The sequence below is a fragment of the Mauremys reevesii genome, linkage group 7, assembly GCF_016161935.1.
Source record: "Mauremys reevesii isolate NIE-2019 linkage group 7, ASM1616193v1, whole genome shotgun sequence".
Lineage (NCBI taxonomy): Eukaryota > Metazoa > Chordata > Testudines > Geoemydidae > Mauremys > Mauremys reevesii.
Genome location: NC_052629.1, coordinates 53548988 through 53561976, shown reverse-complemented (window position 1 = coordinate 53561976; position 12989 = coordinate 53548988). Strand labels below are relative to the sequence as shown.

General features: G+C 42.4%; 1 long non-coding RNA gene across 4 annotated transcripts in view; it reads right to left on the bottom strand.

Annotated features, from left to right (window-relative positions):
- Positions 1-9154: 9154 nt before the first annotated feature.
- LOC120409574 overlaps positions 9155-12989 on the bottom strand; it is an 86321-nt gene continuing 82486 nt past the window's right edge. For all 4 annotated transcript variants that reach the window (XR_005601349.1, XR_005601348.1, XR_005601351.1 and 1 more), the window contains 2 exons: positions 10795-10887; positions 9155-10150 (listed from right to left, as the gene is read on the bottom strand). This is a non-coding gene — a long non-coding RNA (uncharacterized LOC120409574). The remainder of the gene's footprint in view (positions 10151-10794; positions 10888-12989) is intronic.

Genomic DNA, 12989 nt, shown 5'->3' with positions numbered 1-12989 from the left:
ATAGGTAACAGGTAAGATGGCACTCAAGTATATGTAGCACTGTTGTTGGGCCTTGTAGAACCAGTAACATGCATTGTACACTGCAAATGGATTCCTTTGTGGAGCTATTGTAGTTCTTAAAGGCTTCATTAGTTAATATTTTCTTCAGCATTGCAAGTACATCTAAAGTAGCATTTGCCATGCTGGATTAGATCAGTCTTTCATCAAGCCTGGATTCCTGTCTCCTAGTGCGTCCACTACCAGCTGCTTCAGTGGAAATTGCAAGAAACACTATTACGGACAATTGTCATCTTAAAATTTCTTCCTAACCTCTGACCGTGGTTGGATTATATCCTGAAGCTTTAGAGTTTTATACCCCCTATTGGTTTTTAACCTATAGCATTTTCCATAAGTGTGGATGTATCCATATGAATTACCCTCAGCAGAGATTTATTTTTACCTGAAATACATTTTAGCAATACTCAAGGGTAGCACTAACATTTTAACAGTAATCTCCATTGAATAACTTGCAGTGCCACTGCCCTCTCCTGTGTATTGTGGATTACCACTCTCTCCCAAATAAAAGCTTTCCATTCAGCCAGCCAAACGGCTAGTATTACACATATCGATATGGAAGGATGGAGAGCACTGCCTATGTCTGTTTATCGAATATGGAGGAAGATTCTTTTTTAACACTGGTCTCTCCATCTCACTACCCAGAACAGTTAAAGAAGCACAGATCTCATTTTAGTTCAAAACTATCTCCAGGGCATTCAGCAGCAGCTCTGTGGCTGAGGGCTTGGCGAGGTTTGGAGCTGACAAGCCAATAAACATGCAGATGTGGGAATGAGATGGCTCGACTTGGCCTAAGCTCATTTTACATATTCATTGCTACGGCCCGGCACAAAGAAGCCTTCCTTTGGCTTTTTTCCATTTGGTGTTGATGCATCCAACCAGGAAAGTAACACCCAGCCATGTAAATCATCCAATGGAGGTGCCGAGGGGGGCGGGGGGCTCAGGGAAGGAAGGTGCGTGCAAGCACACAGTGGAGAGCTACATGCTTAATATTCATTTTTAATAGAGTGAACCCCTGTTTAGTGTAGGGACCGGTGTAGGTATTGGAACATTCAATATAATGAGAGGGTGTTTTATTTTTTTCCTGCTGTGTCATTAGAAAAACATAATCAGTAAATACCTCACTGAACAAGGAATTTACATGGAGGTAAAGCCTGCCCTGTGCCAACCAGGTGCACCAGCTGGGGGAAGGGGTAGGGGAAAGCTTCTCACTTCAACCCCAGGATAAGGATCACCTACTAGTGATTGAAGCACTCAGAGAAAAGTCCAGCTAATACACTTGTGAGACTTCAGAGGAGTTACATCTGTGTAACTGAGAGCCAGACTTGGCTCTGGTCCCCTTTGGTGCCTGTATAGCCTCCTTAGTAGGCTACAAGTGCGCTGCAGCCCTGAAAAGCCTAGCAGTGCTTCCACCACTGTGGAATCCTATCCCGGACAGCCAGAGTCCTTCTGCAGACAATACATGAGGCAGCATTTCAGGGCTCATTGGGGATGGTCAGGGTTGTGCTTAGTCCACCAATGCATTTGAAAACTCTTCTTCTAACTTTTTTGAATAATTCATTATGAACTTGTACTCTTGCTGTGTCTGTAATTACAAGCCAAACCAGATGGTGAAAGCTTGGTTTAAAGCTATCTGTCCATTCCAATAACGTATGCTGTGTAGTGATCACTCACTAACACACAGTGTTTTGGCTCATTGCGAGGAAAAACCTATGAGCAGGAAGGATCTGCTTTATCGGAAATGTCTCTGCTATATGAGAGGATTTATTGCAAGAGGTTTCACTTCTGCCTCACCGCTTTTAATGCTATTTTGAGATACTTTTAAATCAATACTGATGATAATTAAACGCTCCGGTTTAAGAATGGAAAATTGATTTTTCACAATAGGAAATTTCAGTAAGGTCAGAAAGAAGATTTCTAAAATCAGTGTGCATTTACAGGTTACAAAATCTCCATCAAAATGCCTTACATTTGTAAACTAATCCAGCTTCCCTGTGGGGAAAATGATGTCCAGGAATCTTTGTTAGAGAGATCCAGTCAGTCCTTCAGCTGATGAAAATTGGTATCAACTTCCATGGAAATACGCTGGTCATCACTTGAGGCTCTGGCCCAATAAGAGATGTCTCATAAAATTACTCCAACCCTTTCTGTTTGCTGCCCGGTTCAAAATTAAAATAAAAGTATACAAAATTTAAACATTAAAAAATGGAGGTCATTTCCTTTCTCCTCTGCAAAGATAGTACAAACAGACCCCGTGGTACCCTTTATCAGTGGTGAGCTGTGCCTAATTGTCCCTGGCTAAAATATAGCACCTGCCCCACTGTAATGAAGTTTTAGTGTCTGCCACTTACCACTTCACAGGCAATGGCTGGAGATTTATAATGCCCAATACTGCAAACACAAAGGTGAGTCATTTCACTCAGGTGGGTAGCCCCATTGGGTGTGATGGGACTAGTCACATGGATTTCAAGATCTTTGGGTCAGGGACTGGGATTTTTTTGGTTCTGTTTATACAGCACCTAACACAATGGGGTCTTGGTCCATGCCTAGGGCTCTGAGGCTATATGGTAATAAAAATAATAAATAATATTGTGTTTGCATGATCAGGCCCATAGCTTACAAATATACCAGATTGTTTTCAGGTTGAAAGATGCTACAAGCACTGGGCCTGACTTGGTAAGAAAAGGAGGGATGAAGAGTTGAGGCCAGTAATCTTTTGAAGGGTGAAAATAAAAAGCATGTCAGCTAATTCACGCCAGGCCATGCTGCAGGGATCCAATGTGAAAAAATGTAATCGGACACACAAAGTGGAGCTGGCTCTGCTTTCGCTGTTCCAAAGTCCTGGTTTGGAAAATGATTAGGGTCTTTCTAGGCCATGATATACCCTCATCCTTGCTTCACGAATCAGTGTGCCAGAGGCTGCTGGCAGGCTGATGCCAGCAATAGGGCTGGTCAAAAAATTCCCATCAAAACTGTTTGGTAGAAAATTTGAGTTTTCAGCTAAACTATGTAAGCAGAGTCAGGATGAGCCCTACCCTGACATCTGGTGGTACATTATGAGGAGTGGGCAAAGGAATTTTAGGAATGTGCATTTGCATTGGTAAACCCACTCCATTTAGCATAACACACAGCAGCATGGGAAGGTTATTTTCACACTGTGGAATCCCCAATTTCTTTGTTATTGGGGCAGGAAGGAAAAAAAGGGGCTGTTACCTTAATTATGTGAATGAGGAACTATGAGACTGCTTTATGACAGAAATGACTCAACCTACATTAAATAGTACTTGCCAGACAAGGGACAGGGGTTCCAAAACCCAGTGAAGGGAGAGAGGCTGGGGACTGGTGTGTGTACCTGATGGTATGGGCCCCTTTTGAGGGCCTGGAACACCAATTGCACTTCCTCCTCTCTCCACTGTTAAAGAGCAGAGCTAATTTTGAATCCTTTAGGAGTCCATCTAGAGGCTGCTGACCTGAATTCACATTGGGCCATGTGGCAGTGGGGCTCTCCTACTACAAGTTGAAATCACTAAAAGAGCTAAGCTTACTAAGCTAAGATCACTGAGTGCTGTGTTAAGTGGTGGGAGAGCCTGAAGATCTATCACCAAACAGCTGGCAGAGCGGAGCAGTCTGCAGCACGTTGGAGCAGCCCATGGAACAGTGAGCAGTGTGGAGCGGTTTGTGGGGGACGGCTGACGTGGTTCACGGGTCTGCTGGAGGAGCGGCACAGCTGGTGGAGTGGAGCCAGTCGTGGTGAAGGCTGCAGCAGAACTCCACGGAGAAGCGGGGCAGTCGGCCCTGGCCCACGTAAGGTGTCCCTAGCACCCTGTGTGTGCCCCCCCCCCATTTCCACCCAGGCTGGGGGGGGGGGGTAAAACTCTGCAGATAAACTTTTGAACTCTGGGGTGGCACTGACCGGAGACTGAGACTTTTGGGTTGTTGGACTTTGGGGTGATTGGACTTAAGACCCTAAGGACAGTGCCAAATGTACTTGGAGGGGGGTTTTGCTTATGGTTTGTGTATAGTCCTGTTTGTGGTGTCTCTCCAACGTGATGCCACATTGTTTCCCTCCTTTATTAAAAGGATTTTGCTACACTCAGACTTCGTGCTTGCGAGTGGGGAAGTATTGCCTCCTAGAGGCGCCCGGGGGGGTGGTAGGTAATTGTCCCAGGTCACTGGGTGGGGGCTCGAGCTGGTTTTGCATTGTGTTATTGAAACGGAACCCCTGGATACTGAACCCGGCCCTTGTTGCTGCCAACTCAGAGGGGCAGAAGGGTTACAACTATATTTTTCTGAAAGTGTCTGTCTGCTCTACATGGAAAACTTTGACTTTGTGGGGGAAAAAACAAAACGAAAACCTGAAAACATTTTGGCCAAAAACCTTAGGTTTTCAGATAAAAGTTATTGTGTGTGTTTTTGAGCATAAAGTTAAAATTTTCCACAGAAATCCACTCACTTTCCAACCAGCTTTAGCCAGCCCTTTTATTGTGAGGTTTGAACAACACACTTCATGAATATTGGAAGCTTTTCAGAAGTCTCTTCTGAAGCTAGGGGACTCCTGTCTGTCAGCATGTTGTGATGCCATTGAGCCACCAGTTCCACCCTCTGACACAAGTTTAAAGAAACGTTAAAACACAGAGTAGCAACACTTGGCTTTATTTTGTTTTATTTTTTTTTAAAAAAAGATGTTCTCACCCTGGGTGAGCAGATGCTGCAAAAATAAAACCTTGCTAGATTAGCCAATGGCTGTGAGGTCTGGGGAGCAAGACACAGATTTCAACCCAATGTCACAGCTATATTAAGGAGTGGCATATTGCAGCACTGCTGCTGCTTCCTGAGCATCCTACAGAAAGAACTGTGGCACAGAGGAGTACAATTTCCTCTCTCCTCCCTTCTTTTGATCGTGGTGAGTAGAAATTTGTTTCTGGCCTCTACTAACAAACTATTACCCTTCCCCTCCCAACCTTGTGCCAGTGGAGCACTGCTAGCCAGCACTTTGAGGGCTGAGCTGAAGGTCCACCAGTTCCCTGCCCTTCCTTATTCACTCCCCCACGCCTTGGGGAGCAAGAGAGCATGATTTTTGAGCCAATCTTATTTTGAGGGGCTTAACTCATGATTTTGAATACTTAGGTTTGGCAATGCTGTATTTACATGCACCTGCATAGACCCTAGTTCCAGCAGGGTACATAAGCAGAAATGCTAAAATATTAGATGCAAGGTTTTTCTGATGACATTTCTTCATGACAATATCTAACAGAGGTATTTACAAAGAAACAGCTACTGTAGTATCTAGGCACAGTCAGGACACAGATCATGCCACCTTTGACTTCCCTGGAAGATACACCGGCACAAACGAGATGATCCAGCATTAATATTTCTGGCCTAAGCAGGAGGAAGGACTAGAAATCTCCTGTAAAGGGGGAGCTTTTTAATCAATCCCAGTCAAAAGTATTTGTGAAGTTTGGATTAAAACCTGTAATGAACAGTGAAAACTGCATTTACTTACCCGCACTTTTTCTCTTGCACAGCTTTAACTTGTCATCGGTTCCTGGATGATTTCATCTTGGCCTGATGTGCACTGAGAAATGTTCAGCCTTTTCTTACACTTGAAAATCAAAAAAGGGCCTCTTGAAATTATTCCTCCCAAACCAACCTATCAAATCCAGCTTTGTGGGTGCTAGATGACCACTTGAGAATTTAAGCTCGTACCTATGAAGTGGATTCATTGTTCTGATGGTGAGCTGTTTTGTGTGCCCAGAAATAAGGAGTGTTTGGATCTTATAATTGCTTATCCATCTCCAATATTCGTATAAGGAAAGCCTCTCTGTTACGCTGGTGTAAATCAACAGTAACTCCGTTGATTTCAGGATTTACTCTGGTAGAACACTGCCAAATGTGACCCAATGGACTAATTTTTTCCTCTTGCACTAATAAAATTCTATGGTCTTGAATGGAGTTGCTCCTGACTTGCATCAGTCTAAGCGATAGCAGAATCAGGCTCCCATATGTTCGTTTAGGCCCCCGATTACAGGGGAAAAGCAGCTGGATCAGAAGAAAATGACACCACTCAGATAGCTTTGAAAGCATCACTGACATGCTTAAGGCAGCAAATTAAAAACAGAATGAGATGTGATTTATATTTATGCTGAAATTGAAACGTGCCTAGCCTTAGGCACTTGCAGATCTGAAACCAAATTTATCCCTTGTATAACACGACTGGGTGAACACGGAGGCCGAATGTAGATACCCTGTGACTGCAGGAACCCCCTGAACTTCATAAAGTGGAAACATCTTGTAGCTTTTGCAAGGGCTCAGACGTACAACTTATGTAGGGAGGCCCATCATAGGGACTTCAGGAAGTCAGGCACCCAGCCTACTTGTGATTGGCTCATTCTCCTTAGCCCATCTATATCCACCTGTGAATAGTTAAGTGTCTAAGTAACTGGGTGGCAATTAATTAGGTAAGGAGCACCTGGCCTAATAAGAGCTTATGAGGAGTCAGTCAGGGAAGTCCCAGAAGAGATGAAGTACGTGAGGAGAGAGATTTCTCAGGGGAGCTGGATAGGAAGCTGCTCCCCATGGTGTTTCCCTGGAGAGCAGGATCAGGCCAGAGAGAAAGTGCTCCTAGGCAAGAGACCAGAGCAGCCCAGGGGAATGAACTGGTTATGGGACTTCCTGGGCAGCTACTAGGGACTGGCTCAGCAAAGACCAACACACTGTCAGGAAAAGACTGGCAGCTGGCTGAATGCATGGCAGAGGCCCAAGCTCCAGGAAGATAATTTGGTCTAAGAGTGCCCTGAGCAGAGGGGCTAGGAGGGCAAGACATTGGTCTGATTAACCGTAGGTGCAGAGTTTCTGGTGGAGTAAACTGAACTAAAGGGCTCATTTACATCTTTGTTTTGTCCTTTTCTGTTAAATGAGATGCCGAAGATACTAGAAAGGCCTGCTTGGACTCATTTATACCCTGGGTGAGAGGAAACTGAGCCAGAAGCTCACCAGCAGTGCCACTCCTGACCACAGGAGGTGCACCATGGTGACTTCCATGCTATTACAGGGCCCTTCTAATCTTGGACTAGTCCCAAATGTGCTTAATTAAATATTAAACTGAAATGAACGCACTATGGAATCAGAGTTCGGGTGTTACTGGTCCCTGTCTTCCTGTTTTATTTAATTCTTGACATAATGACACCTTTCAAATAAACCAGTAAATATCTCAGGAGTGTCAATTAGTCATAATAATAAATGCTGCACATCTGCTAAGCTGTGTGGTTAAGACTGCATAAACTGTTAAATGAAGCTGCATACAGAAGTGAAATATACTGAATCATACCGAGTCAAATGAACTGAAAGACTTATTATAATTGGGAAAATATCTCAGATTACACATAGGTAAAGAGTATACAGATTTAAATTTTCTCCCCAAAACAAATTCTTTATCCAAACTAACACTGATAGACTCAGATCCTCCAACCCAAAGACTGATAAATAGAATCTAAGCTGAATTTCAAACAAACAAACAAACAAAACATTGAAATTGAAGTATTTCAATGTTATCCATAATTAGGGCTGGTCTTTTTTTGTTTGAGGAGGGGGAATCAATTGAAAAATGTTCTTTTTGTCAAAATGATTTTTTTTTCCGTTTATTTTCTAACTTTTCAGAAAAGTACTGGAAAACTTCAGTGATTTTTTAAGTGGAAAAATGTTTCATTTCAGTTGAAATTGTTCATGGAAAATACTGCTTTCCACCCACAATCCTTCCAGGAAATGGCATCATACACAACAATACATATAAAATACCTGGGCTTGATTAGTGTAATATGCAAGGTAATCTGGCACGTGCAATGATTTCATAAAAGCCAGTTGGTGTTGTGTAACATCTACATAATTAGGTCGGTGCGGTTACACATATTGCTTAATTCTAGTGCTTCAATTGGGTGGGGAGGAGAGAAAGATTGGGATGCTTCCCAAAAAAAGGACTAAGGCATCAACTTTATCCATTATTTCAAGGAAGTGATTTGCCTGCCTGTACAGAAGATTGAGTATGTGTTCCCCATTTTCAAGTCCCAAACAGAAGTTAGTCTAATGTATGAGTGCTGTCAGATGACCAGAAGAAGCCCACAGTCATTACAACAGCTAACAGGTCTTAAATATGAGTCTACCTGGGTTTTGATGTTTGTCTGGATCACAGAGTTTAGAGGGGACCCATTTGATAGAAGAACTAATAGAGTTGCTAGGAAGGCAACTGAACTTGGTGATGGACATGTCTGAGGACTCCTGTAGATCAGCAGTGTCCCCATAGCTGGATCAGCATATCAGGTGGGATGTACTCACATGTCTTAATTTATGAGGCAAGTTTATACATGAGTATGTGTAATGAATGAGTAATATGACTTCCATGACCACTCAGAGATGTTACTGAATAGGTATCCCATTGGCACTATACAGGTTAGTATTGGATTTGCAACAACCCCTAACCAAGTCTTGCTGATGCAAGCTATATCAGGAGACTCTTTCCTGGGTAGCATTGTTTTTATCACTGACATTGATTCAGCAGTCTGAGCTGAAGTTCTGGTTATGGGTTTTCCAATACAGTCCTTTCAATGGTTGTGGCATCTGAGGTCAGTGTGATATGCTGCAGTTCTCTGACGCAGGGTGGGTCGTCTCCTCAGAGCTTTTTTAAATTGGGTAGTATTTCTTTGTTCCATAAGTGTGGGGATTGCGTACGTTTTGCGTTCTATGATTCAGATTCTAATCTAATGCATACCCATTATATCCATAGTATGTGTCACAGTCTGAGGTACAATTCAGACCAGTGAAGGATTGTGTCACCACGTGCTCTGTAACCTTGGGTGGCTTTGCTGTTGTAGCTCCAACCTGGACTGCTAGCAGACGCTGAGTGTCTGTGTGCTAAACAGCCCTGGTTCAGCAGCTCTCACCCCAGCAACCTGTCTACAGCCCCATGCTGGCTTCCACCACCCTTGCTTACTACTTGCATAGTGACCCCAACACACGCTGAGTCATGATTTTTGCCAAAACCATGAGCTCTGCAATGCCCAGTCCTCTCCTGGGCAGTTCAAAGAAATAATATGGTTTGTTTGTTCCTTTTAAAAACACAAAACCATACCACATGTTATTAACTTAACTTCACTTTAAACGCAGCACTGAGTTGGTTAGTGGTAAAAATGAAAAAAAATTAACAAAATGTACATCGGATTAAGTGAGTTCTAGGGAATGAAGATACAAAGAGTTACAAGTCAAACAAAACAAAACATGCTTCTAAAGATCTCAAATTTAACCTAGCAAGATACAGGATTGTTCAAGATGGTTTCTCTCACCAATCACTTTTCTTCCCAGCCTTGGCCATCTTTCCCTCAGTCAGGACCTTCACAAAGTACCGGGCGCTGGTTTCCCTTGTCTTCTTGAGTGAAAGATATTTGCCTATACCGGTTTTTCGCCTATTTCATTTCCAGAGACTTCAACGCCGCAGTTCCTTGGTTGAAGGATCCATCTTTCTCAGCTTGCAAGGGAGCTGTTCCCTTGTGTCTTGTCTAGTGATGGATGCCAGTGACAGCTTCTGTCCTTGGTTATATCTTCCAAAGTTCATTGAACCTCATTCTGTTCTTCTCTTCCTGTGGGTTTCCCATCCCCGTGTGATTTTTATGTAAATGGGGCTTCTATTGTTTGATTCCACCATGCTTAATTTGCATAGGGGTCCATAATTCTTAATATCCACCACATACATACATGATGCAAGATTATTAATGATCATTGAGTTATTAGCTTTCAAATTATACCTCACAGGGCATATTTTGTATAAAGATCATTAAAATAGCCAGTAGGGTGTGAATAGAGGGGTGCTTAGTGTCACAGGCTGACAACAGTCTTCAGTACATTTTTTGTATAGTGTAATGGTTCCTGAAAGGGCATTTTTGGTTTGTAGGTTGAAAGTCTGGTGAGGCTTTACTAAGGTCTTTGCAAGAGGGTTGAAGAAAATCCTGATGAACTTCTGTTCACTTGCGTGCTTCTGTTAACTAAGGTTTATTGTCATCCTGGTGTCAAGTTGAGTGTTGTCCTGGGACTGTGACAACAGTCTGTTATCCTGTAGTGAAAAAATGAGGCAGGTTTAAAAAATCACCCAACATGCACACTGTTTCACGATGCTGGAGGGCAGAGTCGGAGACAGAGCTTTGTAAGGGCTAGACACCATCTGCTATGTTGACAGTCACTTGTGCCAACAGGACAGGACAATGATTAATTTGTTAAGAACTGTGCAAGGAGAATGTGGCTAGGTGTATTCAAGATGCAGGGGGGATGAGACAGTTGTCACTGAACCTGTGGTTAAAAAATAAAGGTGATCTGAGGTTTTGAAGAAAACATTCGGACATCTCATTTGGAGACTGAGACAAAGACATTAAGTGACACTCTTAACTTTGCTGCTCGAGAGGAAGGCTATGAGTTGTTCATGAGCAAGGAGAGAAGTATAAGTGATTGGTTATTTAGATGGCACAAAACAAGTTATGGAATTTAAGAACAACTTGTGGGAAAGCAGCCTGCATGGCAATAGAGAAAGGGCACGTTGGCTGACTGCTAACAATAACATTGAACACTTCTCTTAGCCTGCAGAATCCTATGAAACACTTAAAGTTTTAAAACTCCATTGCAATAATCTATGCTAATTGGAAATCTTGTTGGCAGTCTTGGCAGATATATCAAGGATTGAAAGCAGGAAAGATGAGTGACTACCTGATAGCTACAGTGGTCCTTCCAATACAAGGTTGAGGCACACTAGAGGACAGTGGGGAAGGTTTCATACCTGGAGTCCATTGTGTGCTTCTCCTGTAAAGAAATGGAAGACTTCAGTCTCCAGGTATTGTCAACCAAGCACCATTGGTATTCACCAACAATACCTTAGTTGGTTAAAATGTTATAGACTTCTTAAACACCAAACTGGACCAGTATAGAACAGTGCAGATACCACCTACCTAGATAACTCAGCCCATATGGCAGACAGGAAGTATTTCTTCCCCAGATTTGATGTAAAAGCTATTTTCTCAGTATTTGTGACACTTGGCCCTGATGACATAGACCAAAAGAGATAAAAGAGAAAACATTTGTGTAAGCATCCCACATTTGTAAAAGTTATTTAAAGTGAAGCAAACTTCCAGTTATTTAACTCATTGTTTTCTACCCTAGGAAGCTTGTGGTGACTATTGTAAATGGAATCTGTAGAAAATGGTGGCTGGGTGCTGTATATAATTATTCATGTATTGTTTTGATCAGTAGAAATCAACCAGAATATTGGATTAGAATATCTAATCCCTCAACTCTGGGAAATTCAAATCTTAATCCGGACACAAGTTTATGGCTCAGATCTCGCTCTGTAAGGGAGCTCAGCTGATGTAGAACACCAAATCTGAACACTCCTGAACTCTGGGGAAGTCTGAATTCATATCTCTATCTGCCCTCAACAGTCTGAGTCTATCTCTGTTGGGAAAAGTATGCTCCCATCTCCAGCATCTATATTTGGCTATAAAAAGATTCATACAGCAACCATTTAGCCCAAATGCTAACGCGGTTAGCAGATTTTGCCATAAAGAAGAAATTGATAATATATTTACATATTACTCATATTAATGAAAGCATTTTTCAAGACTTGCATATATAAAAATGTCCCAACGTTTCTCAGACCTCTTTGCTTAGACAGGATGATCTCTTTGAAAATTTCAGGAATCTGACACGAGGGCCACTAGTTCTTTGTGGCCACAGAACTCTCAAGGTGATTTGAAGTTTATTCAGAGAAAAGGCAACAAGGACTTGAAGTCCCATTTTCAAAAGGCTTCTTTCCAAAACAAAGAAAGATGCCAGAGCAGGAAGCTCTAAAGTGGCTAGTCACCTTTCTCATCTCTCTTTAGCATCAGTGTTTCAAATGAGCTAGTTAACTAGGGGTTAGAGCTGGGAGGATTTGGGGAAGGATTTGTGAATACTTATTTTGCAACATTCCTTTTGTGTGAATATTCACACACTAATTCCCCAGCTACATAAGAGTGGCTAAATCATGAGTAAAAATATTAAGGAATGTGTTTTGAAATCTCCCAGATTAGCTGCTACTCTTGCAAGTGGATTGACATAGGCAGGTCCCTGCAAGGACTGAGTTGCAGGAATGGGACCTACATTATTTGGAATCTGGTCTTAAATCCACTGAAGTCAAGGAAAAGACTCCAGTGACTTCAGTGACTTTGGATCAAGCCCTTGATTAATGCTATTCAACTAGCTTCAACAGTGACCAATTACCTTCTGTTGGCTGTTCAGTAGCTTGTGTACAACAAGATGCCTACCGCCTCGTCTAGTGGGCAGGTGTCTGCATCAGAAAAGCTAATTTCTGCTATCATTGGCACTGTGGGTCCTGTATATAACCACATGTCCAGAATCTAGCATTATAGTTACTGGGCTTGATTTTTCTACTGACTTGCACCTGTTGCAATCATTTAAACTTTGCAATATTCCTTCCCATCTACAAGCTCCTCCTACTCTGCAGAAAACTGTTGTCTTAAAAACTGGCTTCAAACAATCAGTTTAGACTAATATGGCTGTTATTACAATGCAGTCAGAGCATAACTTTGCCACCAGGATTTTTTAAAATCATTCCTGAGCTGAGGTAGTGCCAAGAGTTGTGTGAAACTAGCAAGCATTTCTCAGATACATTTTACATTTGTGTGTCTTTATATTTGCCCTTAAATTCAAACACATAAAATAAGGCAACCATTTTTATTCTACTGCTCCTGATCTGGCTTTGGTGTCTAAACGAGATGTGATCAGTGTATACCCTGAATCTTTTAAACTGTAGGTTGCCTGTTTCAGTGCTAATTTGAAAGCCTGTTGTTGTTTGCTTTTTCCCATGGGTCAGATTGGCAGAGATGCTGTGGGTTGGGGGTGGGGGG